This window comes from Schistocerca gregaria, chromosome 2 (genome assembly GCF_023897955.1).
Source record: "Schistocerca gregaria isolate iqSchGreg1 chromosome 2, iqSchGreg1.2, whole genome shotgun sequence".
NCBI classification, from domain to species: domain Eukaryota; kingdom Metazoa; phylum Arthropoda; class Insecta; order Orthoptera; family Acrididae; genus Schistocerca; species Schistocerca gregaria.
In genome coordinates, this window is record NC_064921.1 from 275,557,915 (window position 1) to 275,571,965 (window position 14,051).

A 14,051-nucleotide genomic window follows, 5' to 3' on the forward strand; every position below is an offset into this window, starting at 1 on the left:
TGCGATGCTCTGGTTTCCCGCCAAAAGAAACTCATGACAGCTATGCTTGGAACACACCTCCATTACAGACGCCATTTTGAAGGCACCGACTAGTGCCGCCACCTAGCGGACCTTTTTGGAACTTTAAGGGCCGAAGCGCGAATGTTCCAGGATGTCCCACAACAAATTCCGAATTTTTTCAACCGAAAGTGGCTGAGAAACAATGTGTTATGCATTTGGTTTTGTTCGATGGACTATTTCATACGTACATTTTGTATCCACGATTACATCAGGTCAAGTGCTTGTACTCTTATTGAATACTCTTAACCCTGCCTTAATTGTTAATTTAGCAGGGACTACCCCCCCCCCCCCTCCTCTCTCTCTCTCTCTCTCTCTCTCTCTCACACACACACACACACACACACACACACACACACACACACACACACACACATATAACTGAGCGACTACGGTGCCAAATGTGAGGGTAGAAATGCTATCTATAGAAATCCTTCCGCATGTCTCAATGTCGCAGTGAGTCAACTGCATACGTACACCAGACTACTTTTTCAGGCTTCCAGACATTTCAGTATAATTGGATTCTCAGCTTTGTGCAGTCAAGGGTGTCCTGTAGGAAATATAATGAGCAAGACCAACCTGCTCTATTCTAGGACAAGAAAGCGGTATATGGTTTTATCTCACGTCTTCCGCTCAATGCCTTTGCTAGCCGTTTCTTTGGCCCTGGGTCGCGGAGTAAAAGTGCTTGTCGTCTTCTGATGTCAGCTGCAAGTGAAAGGAACAATTCCCACAGGCTTCGTCCTTAAAGAGCCTATCACCAAGGCATACATTCTGCAGCTATAAAGAAGTATGTGTCATGCCCTACTAAATACAGTTCACTTACTGCCTAACCATGCAATAACTATATTAAAATTAGAATGGAAATTTTCTTTCCATATTATTTTTGCCAAGTATAGCTCTGATCTCAGAAGAACATTTTAGCATTTAGTACATAACGTTTATGTGGCGCGTCTTCCGTAGATTCAATAGGAGAAAAGCATACACCAAGAATAATATGGCCTATGCCAATTCTAACACACGAATAATATGCTGTTTCAGTTTCGCATTTGGTCTGAGGCGCAAAGCAGTTTGCCTGTATGCTAGATGTCAAACATTCCGGCAAAATACGTCCCTTTAACATCTCTACACCTAGCGTCGACTGAGTCAGCAATATCGAGATTAGACAATGAGTGCTAGATAAATGGGCTACTCACATATAAATCCCTCTTTATTTTTCAGGAAGATTCTCGATTTACATTTGTTTTGGAGGAAAATAAAAGCTGGTACTAACAAACTTAATGGAAAGAAAATAGTTCGGTGGTAGGAGGTCTTTCTGTGTGGAGGTAGAAGCTTACACACAGAAAAAACGAACACAACCCCAACCCCTCAACTTCATGTAAACCCCTGGTGCATTCCGAAATCAAACGGGCACAGCCCACTGGTACTTCGTACACAACTAAAACACTCATAGCTTCGTCGTCGTGTGGAGGCCTCACATCCTTATGTGTATGGAGCTTACACATATTCTTTGGCGGTCGGAGGGATAACTTAATGCCTACTAAGCAAGGCTGAGGTACCACAACCACAACTCTGGTTTTCTTAGAATGCAATTAGTCCGCTGTTCCTGTGCCAACGACATCAAACAGGTTTGGTACCATTAACTCCTTGCAGATAAACATAACCACCGAATGAACCATCATTGGGACATGTAAATGCAAGCCGTCAACTTCCGTTAGTAACATTCCAGACCACAACATTGCTATTTCTCAGAAACAGGATTGACTGGCAACAGAAAGCTAAACCCACGCCGCAAAGCATAACAGATCGCCGTGTGTCTGAGAGAAATAACAATTTCTCGCCTTGAATGTTTTGTTACTTGTTTTGAAACACGTATCTGCGACTTCAGAACTTGTCTATATCCATGTATTGGACACTCCATGCCACATGTGTTAGTAACAAGCACTATGTTATTCTGTAAGCCCTCCCACATCCTGTGCAAGAAATACGCTCTCTGTTCTTGTTTATGCATAATTTTTCCATCACTATTACAGTTCTTATAAACGTCCAGAGATCAACGGTTTCTTGCACGCCGAAATCTGATTTCAGTAAGAATCAAATAAACGAAATTGAACTCTGAATAACACCTGGCGTCAGTCAATTTTCTTTGGCACGCAGCGAGACCGGAGAAGGCTGGACGTCGTTGCCGTAGTGAATCCATTGTCTTGTCTTTTTCTGAGCTGCTGGCGATGTCACAATGGAGGGCAGAGAATATCAGTGGGCACCAGCTTCAGAACATACATCCTGTTTACCGATTTCGCTGCCACACCTTAGAAATAAACACATGTGTCGAAGCCCATACCAGAACTACACTCCTGGAAATGGAAAAAAGAACACATTGACACCGGTGTGTCAGACCCACCATACTTGCTCCGGACACTGCGAGAGGGCTGTACAAGCAATGATTACACGCACGGCACAGCGGACACACCAGGAACCGCGGTGTTGGCCGTCGAATGGCGCTAGCTGCGCAGCATTTGTGCACCGCCGCCGTCAGTGTCAGCCAGTTTGCCGTGGCATACCGAGCTCCATCGCAGTATTTAACACTGGTAGCATACCGCGACAGCGTGGACGTGAACCGTATGTGCAGTTGACGGACTTTGAGCGAGGGCGTATAGTGGGCATGCGGGAGGCCGGGTGGACGTACCGCCGAACTGCTCAACACGTGGGGCGTGAGGTCTCCACAGTACATCGATGTTGTCGCCAGTGGTCGGCGGAAGGTGCACGTGCCCGTCGACCTGGGACCGGACCGCAGCGACGCACGGATGCACGCCAAGACCGTAGGATCCTACGCAGTGCCGTAGGGGACCGCACCGCCACTTCCTAGCAAATTAGGGACACTGTTGCTCCTGGGGTATCGGCGAGGACCATTCGCAACCGGCCCCGCACACCGTTAGGCTGTCTTCCGCTCACGACCCACCATCGTGCAGCCCGCCTCCATTGCTGTCGCGACAGGCGTGAATGGAGGGACGAATGGAGACGTGTCGTCTTCAGCGATGAGAGTCGCTTCTGCCTTGGTGCCAATGATGGTCTTATGCGTGTTTGGCGCTGTGCAGGTGAGCGCCACAATCAGGACTGCATACGACCGAGGGACACAGGGCCAACACCCGGCATCATGGTGTGGGAAGCGATCACCTACACTGGCCGTACACCTCTGGTGATCGTCGAGGGGACACTGAATAGTGCACGGTACATCCAAACCGTCATCGAACCCATCGTTCTACCATTCCTAGACCGGAAAGGGAACTTGCTGTTCCAACAGGACAATGCACGTCCGCATGTATCCCGTGCTACCCAACATGCTCTAGAAGGTGTAAGTCAACTACCCTGGCCAGCAAAATCTCCGGATCTGTCCCCCATTGAGCATGTTTGGAACTGGATGAAGCGTCGTCTCACGCGCTCTGCACGTCCAGCACGAACGCTGGTCCAACTGAGGCGCCAGGTGGAAATGGCATGGCAAGCCGTTCCACAGGACTACATCCAGCATCTCTACGATCGTCTCCATGGGAGAATAGCAGCCTGCATTGCTGCGAAAGGTGGATATACACTGTACTAGTGCCGACATTGTGCATGCTCTGTTGCCTGTGTCTATGTGCCTGTGGTTCTGTCAGTGTGATCATGTGATGTATCTGACCCCAGGAATGTGTCAATAAAGTTTCCCCTTCCTGGGACAATGAATTCACGGTGTTCTTATTTCAATTTCCAGGAGTGTATTTCCACCGCTGCTAAAGTAAGGCAGCAATGTTTTCTTCAGAAACCGATTCACCGATAAAACTGGCAACATCGATACTATTGATACATGCCCACACAAACACCAAAGCAGGGTATGACCTGTATGCCTGAAACCTCTAGTTCAGAATCCCAAGTATTGGCATGAGAAAGTGAAAAATGTAGAGGTATAAGAAAAGAAAAAATTGTGTTCCAACAAAATTTGCTACACTTATTGAAATTCAAAGTTTTAGTGTAATGATACGATAAGAATGCAACGCACTGTATTAATTATTATAGATGTTTGCAAATCACGTCCCGCTGTTTCCGACACACATGAGGCACTGTTCACGCCAACTTAGAAACCGTGTAGTACGTACCATTAATTAAGATACTGCCCACATATTCTGAAGGACTCCTTTCCGGTCAGATATACTTAAGTATGTTCAAGTTTTTAGCTCTTGTAGATTTAGAGGAGGCTCGTGAGAATTTTGACAGGAAGTAGGACGGATAAAATACAGGGAATCCAGATTTCAGTTCTAATACACGGAGGATATGAAAGGGAAACAGTAGTTGATAAGAAAGTAAGACGAGATTGTAGCCTGTCACCGATTTTATTCACTCTGTACACTGAGCAAACAATGAAGGAAACCAAGGGGCAATTTGGAAACGAAATTAAAGCTCAAGGAGAAAAACTCAGATGGCAAACGGTCAGGAACATCGGTTAGATGGACTGGATGGTGTCCTGAGTAGATTTTATAAGACGAACATCAACAAAAGTAGAACAAGCTTAATGTAATGTAGTAGAATTAAAGCAAGTGATACTTATAGAATTACAATTAGAAAATCAGACATTAAAGTAGGCTTTCTATTCTCGCAGCGAAATAACTGAAGATCAGAGACGTAAAATGCAGGTTGGCGACTGCAGGAAAAACGTTTCTGAAAAAATTGAGTTTATTAATGCAGACTAAAAATTTCGGTGGATTACAAACATCAGCTGTGTACGAGACGTTGATAGAAATCAACAGGGAGAGTTTATAATTTGTGCCCAACCGGGATTCGAACTCTGGAATTCCTGCTTACTAGACAGGCGCCCTAAGCCCTTTTTTTCCTTTGTCAATCTCATTTTGTTCGTTGATCCGTTAACTCAGTACTTTTTATACAGAGGGAAACTAACCCCCTCACCGAACACGCTGAGCTACCATGCCGGCCTCTTGTTTTTTTAAAATATTTTTTTAAATTTTTGTATCGTTGGTATGCGAACTTCCAGGCAATGGGCGCGCATCTCATGTTTAAGGAGACGCGGCCTGCCCCACAGGCGGCCACGACATTCCCAGGTCTCCGAAGGGGGGCAAACGCTCCACGCTTCAGTATATGTAGCCGGCCCTCAGCCAGACGTGACCCGGGAACGGAGCCCCTGGACCGCAATGTGCGTTCGAAACCTCGATGTTCATGTGTCCTGCAGTTCACATGTCGACGCGCAATTTCCTGCGTTCTTCATCGACCCACGAGCCGAGTTATCCACCGTCCTGGGTGAAAGCCCTAAGCCACAGAGGACACAGGAATTATGGCGACTGAGCGGACTTATCCCAAGCAAGGCCCCGCAAAAGATCCACATACTCAACTTCCTCCAGCCACTACGAAAGTAGTGCTCATTGAGCTTAATGGGCAGGGAGCACTATTTTCGTAGTGGCTGGAGGAAGTTGACAATGTGGGTCTTTTGCGGAGCCGTGCTTAGGATAAGTCCGCGCAGCCGCCCTAATTCCTGTGTCCTCTGTTGAGGTTATAGCGCCTGCCTAGTAAGAAGGAGATCCCGAGTTCGAATCCCAGTCGGACACACATTTTCAACTCTCCTCGTTGATTTCTAACAACGTTCCGTACACAGCTGCCGTTTGTAATTCATTGACATTTCATTCTTCGCGGCTGTCAAGAGACTTGTCAGAAAGAACAGACACCATACACTTGTAAAAACTTAGGTGTTAGGAACAAAAAGTATTTTTTTAGAGTGTATCCTTGTACGGAAATGAAACGTAGGCGACAGAGTTCAGACAGGTAGAAAATAAAAGCTTTTGAAATCTACATCTACACTCTGCAAGCCACCTTACGGTGTGTGCGGAGGGTACTTTGTGTACTCGTGTCACTTTGCTCTTTTTCTGTTCTTGTCATTTATGATTCGCGGGAAGAAAGTTTTCTAGTAAGGCTCGTGTGGGCTCGAATCTCTCCGATTTTATCTTGATGATCTTTTCTCGGGATATACGTAGGTGGAATTGTTGGTTGAAGTCTTGCAGCACCTGCCACTGGGGTTTGCTGAGCGTCTACGTGACGATTTCGCACTTGAACCTTTAACGAAACGGGCTACTCTTCTTTGGATCTTCTTTCCTCTCTCAGTCCTATCTGGTACGCATCTCATATTGACGAGCAGTATTCCAATTTTTTTGAGGATTCTTCCAAAGAATCTGTCTACAATCTGCCTCACCTGCGATTAATATTCCTACATATACTACAGAATTAACTGTTTTCAGTTATTGTTCTGTAATCGCATAATCTTACAATAATGAGTCTTTCTGTCTATGCATAAGCAATACATTGCACTTCTTTATACTCTTGGCCAATATAGTAATTACATACCTTTCATACTCTGACACAAGTGGCAGATGAAGGCTTCAAGAAATCATTCAAAAATTCATCAAAAAATTCATCGCAGGTGCGGATCCTATCGCATTGAAAATTATCTAACACTAATATTCGGTAGTAGGTAAATACTTCTTTTGGATAATATCAGTTAATTTCTACCTACACTGCTGTGTAATGTAGGAGATCAAAGAATAAAGGGACGTGTCAGCTTTATTTATCGTAGTGACTAGAGCCAAAGATTGATAACCTGTGATAATCACAAATCAGGACATGCGCGCTATACCAGACATGTCAAACAGGATCTGCACTATCACGTGTTAATCAGCTTATCGCCATCAGGCGGCTGTGCATCTCGTTACTCAGGTGCCAATAACCCTGACTTATGGCAGCCAGAACAATGAGCAGCTACTTATATCCGTGCAGTAACTACTCAATAAATCACTATCTGTAGCTCATGTATACTGCCTGTGGGGATATTGTCAGAGCACTTTTTGCTTCTTATCAAAAATAAAAATAATAAAAGAATGTCCTGAAAATATACCACAGAATCACTAGAGTAAGATAAACTTGAGTCTATTGTCAATAGGACTTTAAACCGAAATCAAGAATGAAAATGAGATCTTTTAAGCAAGTAAGTCGCACAATTCCTCGAAGAATAATAATTTATTGTTCATCGCTCAAATAGACAGTGAAAGCTAATGTGTGTCTACTACTACGGATGCTGAGAGCCACCGCTTTTGTCTGATGTTGCCCTGTACGCAGGCATCCATGTCCAGTGTGGTAAAGATCGTGTAAAACGAAACAAGTGGTTGTAAGCACTCAGTAAGACTTGCCGTGCCATCTCCGGCTGTCCGAGACCGGCGGCTTTAGAAAAGGGATGCACCTGCGTGAGATAAGGTGTAAACCAGCGATTCGAAAACAAAAAGTTTCCACCTCCGAACACATTCACTATACAGTCCTCAACCCGCCCGCCAACGCATCTAGTCGAGGAATTCCTTTATGCAAGATCCTGCTGAGGCAGCCCAGCAGACCAGATCAGAACTAAGGCGAGCAACAATATTAGCTGCTATACTGGATGGTGCCTTCTGAAGAACTACCTCCCTTACAGGAAGAGAGATTTTCGAAATGGATATCACTGAAAAAATTCCACTGACGAGTGGCTGGACATAAAAAATGAAAGATCAGACAAAAAGAAGCAACAATGATTTATCTTATGAACTGTCAATTATCTCTGACAACTACTACGGATGTTTCGTTTTACACGATCTTTACCACACTGGGCGTGGATGGTTGGGTATAGAGCAACATCAGACAAAAGCGGTGGCTCTCAGCTTCCGTAATAGTAGATGCCGGTCGAAAATTACACAAGGTGGTCAGGTACAGCCTGAAAAGCTTGTAAGGGTGATGCAGGATAGGTTATGCTGAGAAAAAAGTGTTAAGAAAAAAAATTCAATACGTTGCGCCGTTTCCGGCGTTAGCTAATCAGATCATTGTGCGCAAAAATTCAAGCATAAGCAGGCACTAAAACGTGGTAATGCACAGACATCAATGGGTCTACGAGCTACCACTTGCTCAGATTAACAGTTAAAATGTGCTTTCCTCGGAAGTGTTAAATTTAAGTTAGGAAACGAATAACACCTTTGGAAGAACATCTCTGGCAGGCGGTGTGAATATGCGCGTGTAACTAGCTTATTGGCCAACTTCAATGCTAATTAAATAGGAAACGACACAACGTATCAGTTATTTTTCTTAACAACTGTTTCTCTGCACAACTTACCCTTCACCGCCCTTACAAGCTTTTCAGACTGTTTCTGACAACCCTGTGTATGCTGTTATGTCTTTATGTTACTCTTTTCTTGTAATGGAACGTATGTCATCTTTATACTTCCTATACCACGTAGTTCCAATTTCTTTGTATGTTATGTTTGTCTATCCTTTGTACAACGCTTTTCAGGCGAATGAGTGAACTAAAAGTAAAGGTGATGAGAGTAGTTTGAACACGAAGGAGGACTCTGAAAATACAACACGAAATACGTTATTCAAATGACTGTGCATTACGAAATTCACGTTCTCCCCCCCCCCCCCCCCCCTCTTCTACTTCACCAGCAGCAGAACCAAAATATTTCTAATCCGAAAGTGCATTTCACAATACCTACATCTACATCTGGAAGCTGCACTGTGGTGTGTGGGGGAGGGATACTTCATGTTCCGCTATCTTCTCTTCCCTTTCCTGTTTGATTTCACGAATGGTGGGAAGAATTAATGTAAATCTGCTCCAATTTCTCTTTCTGTCGATGCAATCATTTCGCGAGGCGTATTGGTGAGTAACATGTTTTACACTTTTGTTGGACGTACTCTCCCGCAATGTCAGTAGTGCACCTCTCCGTGATACAAAACGCCTCTCTTGTAGCGTTCTCGTTTTGACTAAACCATCCGAATACGAAACACGCCATTCTTCGTTGAATTTTCGCTACCTCACATTTTACAAAAGATTGTTCCACTAAATCTAAATCTGACATCTGCTTTCTTCGTTAATTGTTTTATGGAGACCTTCCATTTTAGGTCAGCCCGGATGGTTACCCCTACGTATTTTACGGCAGTAATTGTTTCCAGTGATTTGTCGCCAATTGTGTGATCATACTGAGGTATCTGACAACGTCGTACTGTCGCGCGCCACTTCCAATTGGAGCTACCGCATATCTTCGAATATTTTATTCGCTCTTCACTATTTAGACGTTATCTGAATGGAGCAGCTGCATAAACACAACTATTCAGAAATTCTAGTAGGCTACAATTCTGACCAGTGCTTGGGCCTTGAAACGGTTCTCCACAAACACTAATTACCAAAAGCATAAATTGTGAAGTATGGTAACAGCCGTTACAACAACTGACATACGAGTACGAATTGAAGAAAATGATGACAGCTCTAGACATTCTTTGATAACGCTTGAGTATATGGACTATCAGAACAGTTGTGTGATTGGATTGAAGAGTTCCTAGATAACAGAACGCAGTATGCCATTCTCAATGGAGAGAAGTCTTCCGAAGTTATAGTGATTCCATGTGTGCCGCACGGGAGTGTCGTAGCACCCTTGCTATTCACAATATACATAAATGACCTTGTGGATGACATCGGAAGTTCACTGAGGCTTTTTGCGGATGATGCTGTGGTATATCGAGAAGTTGTAACAATGGAAAATTGTACTGAAATGCAAAAGGATCTGCAGCGAATTGGCGCATGGTGCAGAGAATGGCAATTGAATCTCAATGGAGACAAGTGTAATGTGCTGCGAATACATAGAAAGATAGATCCCTTATGATTTAGCTACAAAATAGCAGGTCAGCAACTGGAAGCAGTTAATTCCATAAATTGTCTGGTATAACGCAATAAGAGTGATTTAAAATGGAATGATTATACACTCCTGGAAATGGAAAAAAGAACACATTGACACCGGTGGGTCAGACTCACCATACTTGCTCCGGACACTGCGAGAGGGCTGTACAAGCAATGATTACACGCACGGCACAGCGGACACACCAGGAACCGCGGTGTTGGCCGTCGAATGGCGCTACCTGCGCAGCATTTGTGCACCGCCGCCGTCAGTGTCAGCCAGTTTGCCGTGGCTTACGGAGCTCCATCGCAGTCTTTAACACTGGTAGCATGCCGCGACAGCGTGGACGTGAACCGTATGTGCAGTTGACGGACTTTGAGCGAGAGCGTATAGTGGGCATGCGGGAGGCCCGGTGGACGTACCGCCGAATTGCTCAACACGTGGGGTGTGAGGTCTCCAGAGTACATCGATGTTGTCGCCAGTGGTCGGCGGAAGGTGCACGTGCCCGTCGACCTGGGACCGGACCGCAGCGACGCACGGATGCACGCCAAGACCGTAGGATCCTACGCAGTGCCGTAGGGGACCGCACCGCCACTTCCCAGCAAATTAGGGACACTGTTGCTCCTGGGGTATCGGCGAGGACCATTCGCAACCGTCTCCATGAAGCTGGGCTACGGTCCCGCACACCGTTAGGCCGTCTTCCGCTCACGCCCCAACATCGTGCAGCCCGCCTCCAGTGGTGTCGCCACAGGCGTGAATGGAGGGACGAATGGAGACCTGTCGTCTTCAGCGATGAGAGTCGCTTCTGCCTTGGTGCCAATGATGGTCGTATGCGTGTTTGGCGCCGTGCAGGTGAGCGCCACAGTCAGGACTGCATACGACCGAGGCACACAGGACCAACACCCGGCATCATGGTGTGGGAAGCGATCTCCTACACTGGCCGTACACCTCTGGTGATCGTCGAGGGGACACTGAATAATGCACGGTACATCCAAACCGTCCTCGAACCCATCGTTCTACCATTCCTAGACCGGCAAGGGAACTTGCTGTTCCAACAGGACAATGCACGTCCGCATGTATCCCGTGCCACCCAACGTGCTCTAGAAGGTGTAAGTCAACTACCCTGGCCAGCAAGATCTCCGGATCTGTCCCCCATTGAGCATGTTTGGGACTGGATGAAGCGTCGTCTCACGCGCTCTGCACGTCCAGCACGAACGCTGGTCCAGCTGAGGCGCCAGGTGGAAATGGCATGGCAAGCCGTTCCACAGGACTACATCCAGCATCTCTACGATCGTCTCCATGGGAGAATAGCAGCCTGCATTGCTGCGAAAGGTGGATATACACTGTACTAGTGCCGACATTGTGCATGCTCTGTTCCCTGTGTCTATGTGCCTGTGGTTCTGTCAGTGTGATCATGTGATGTATCTGACCCCAGGAATGTGTCAATAAAGTTTCCCCTTCCTGGGACAATGAATTCACGGTGTTCTTATTTCAATTTCCAGGAGTGTATAAAGTTGATCGTTGTTAAAGCAGATGCCAGACAGATTCATTGGAAGAATCTTAAGGAAATGTAATCCGAAAACGAAGGACGTAGGTTACAGTACACTTGTTCGCCCACTGCTTGAATATTGCTCAGCAGTGTGGGATCCGTACCAGATAAGGTTGATAGAAGAGACAGAAGATCCAACGGAGAGCAGCGCGCTTCGTTACAGGACCATTTAGTAATCGCGAAAGCGTTACGGAGATGATAGATAAACTCCAGTGGAAGACTCTGCAGGAGAGACGCTCAGTAGCTCGGTACGGGCTTTTGTTGAAGTTTCGAAAACATACCTTCACCGAAGAGTCAAGCATTATATTGCTCCCTCCTACGTATATCTCGCGAAGAGACCATGAGAATAAAATAAGAGAGATTAGAGCCCACACAGAAGCATACCGACAATCCTTCTTTCCCCGAACAATGCGAGACTGGAATAGAAGGGAGAACAGATAGAGGTACTCAAGGTACCCTCCGCCACACACCGTTAGGTGGTTTGCAACGTATGGATGCAGATGTAGATGGTTTATTGTGTATGAAAAAGCAGCCAATAATTTATATATAAATGGACGTTAAAGATTGTCAATCTACAACACTAATCACCTTTAAGGCAACTAACTCAGTCAGCAAATAGCAATACTGCTGTGAAGTTGGTGCTCTGGATAGCGCTCTGAGTTAGCATGCATGAGGTCGAGGGTTAGATTCTGGGTCGAGGTTTATTTGTTTTAATTTACTATAAAACTAGTTTGCGTGGTGCTGTGTCTGACACTAATCATTGCACCAACTGCACAGCAGTATTGCTATTTGCTGACAGAGGTAGTTACCTTACAGGTGATTACAGTATTATAGATTGCCGATCTGTAACGTCTATTTATATATAAATTATTGGCTGCTCTTTCCTTCGCTGCTTTTTCATTGTCATAAACAAAACAAAAAAACACTACTTAAGAGTAATACAGTTACTACAGTGGGTCTTCAACGTAACGTATGCAGTAACGTACTACGAATACATGGAAATATAATCTTTTTCAGCGGTCAGCTTTTAGAGAAGCCTTCTGCACTTCGTGAACGCGAATTGTTCCGTAGCATTGCATCTATTGGGTTCCAAACTGTTTTCGTGTGTGTCCTCCCCCAGTGGTCCCATCGATTAATACGAACTATCATTTTTGCCACGTCCAAGTCCATTACATTTCGTTAGTGGCTTACGTTACCAGTAGGGCCAGCAACATGCTTTGCAAATAATTTCGATGGGACCATCTGGGGAGGGTACATAGAAAACAGGTCTGGAATATTATATATAAGAACCACAAAAGACGTAACTGCAACTTCCTGTCACTATTAAAAGTGGAAAATTTATTTTTGATAAACCTAATACCAACAGCGGCTGGATGTCCCTGATCACAAGTCCAGCAACTTAGAAAACAAAACCCATTGCGTAAGTTTTACTGTGTAAGTCTTAGTTACTGCTGAGCACTCTAGTGCATGGTTTTAAACCGTGTTCCCACGGAAGTGAATAAGTGCTCCGCGGAACATGGTAAAATGGCGGTTCTTTTATTTTTATTATGATCTCTGTGTTATTGGTTATGATATAAAAATTGGAGCAATCAATGGATAAAAGAAGTTTTTGTTATTCTTTAAAATGAATTAATTTTATTAACCTTCAAAATAAACAGGGTGTTCCATCGAAGTAGCAGCATTCTTAAAGTGCTGCGTCCGAGTAAAAGTTTGGGAATTCCTGTACTGGAGAAGTACATGGACCGCACGGAGCTGCACCCTGCTGGCATCGAGTAAACAATCTGGATTTACGGTCGCGTCTGCAGAATCTCATTAAAACGTTGTTTCTCTTCTGCTCTGCAGTTACCGGATAAACAACAGCCCGGCTCTCTAGCAATCTCGCTAAAGTTGTTTCTGTTCAGACCCGGGCGGAACGGTCGTATTAGTACGAAAGCTCGAAATATACTATTTCAATGCTGGTCAAGTATTTCGTTGGTTTTCTCCCCTAACAAAAAAAAAAAAAAAATAACTGGCTGCAGTGTTTCCAACGGATGTTGATTAAAGAACAACAACGATACGTCTGACTCAGTGTGGAGACAAACTATGCAAGACGGTACAGAGGTGAAGAAGAATTTGCTATGTCAGCATAATTATTACTGCGTTTAGTAAAAAATAACAGGAATGTCTGCTGAACCATGTCATGAGCTGAAATAACTATCTTTTCAACACTGGTGAATTGAAGAAAGCTGTCGCTGATGTATTAAAAGTATTATGTTTTAAAAAGTGCTTTTGCCGCTTTTTTTAATTTAATGGACTAAGAACAGTGCCCTGCCTTCTACGCAAGGAACCATTATTAAGCTACCAGTAACCATCGAACAAGATATTGACAACACCCACAATTAAATATTGAGCATCTTTTTCTCAATGAAACAACATTTTGCTGATCTTACTACGAACGTAAGTTGAGTTAACAGGTCAACAGGAGTAGCCTCCAATATCCTCTTGCCTTCTGCAAACGTTCGGACAACCCAAATAAGTTGTTTTAAGTCTTAAAGCTGTGTAACTTCAAAAGAACCGTCAACCGATTCACTTAGTATTTCATCTCCATGTAATATTGGAGGTTAATTCCGTGAGTCGTATGTTCTAGTGTTATTAGCTCCACAACGAGAAACGTTGTTCCCACAGATGACAAAAAGCCCATTTATTTGAATGCAATTATGAATACACACTGTCAGTACGTTCATACTACATACAGA

General features: G+C 44.6%; 1 protein-coding gene and 1 non-coding gene across 4 annotated transcripts in view; both read right to left on the reverse strand.

The window, feature by feature from the left end:
- Positions 1 to 14,051, reverse strand: part of LOC126336866 (NADP-dependent malic enzyme-like) — a 401,213-nt gene that overhangs the window by 62,937 nt on the left and 324,225 nt on the right. The window lies entirely within an intron of this gene.
- LOC126337464 (5.8S ribosomal RNA) lies at positions 5,183 to 5,337 on the reverse strand. Its single transcript, XR_007565047.1, has one exon. It is a non-coding gene; the product is annotated as a 5.8S ribosomal RNA (ribosomal RNA).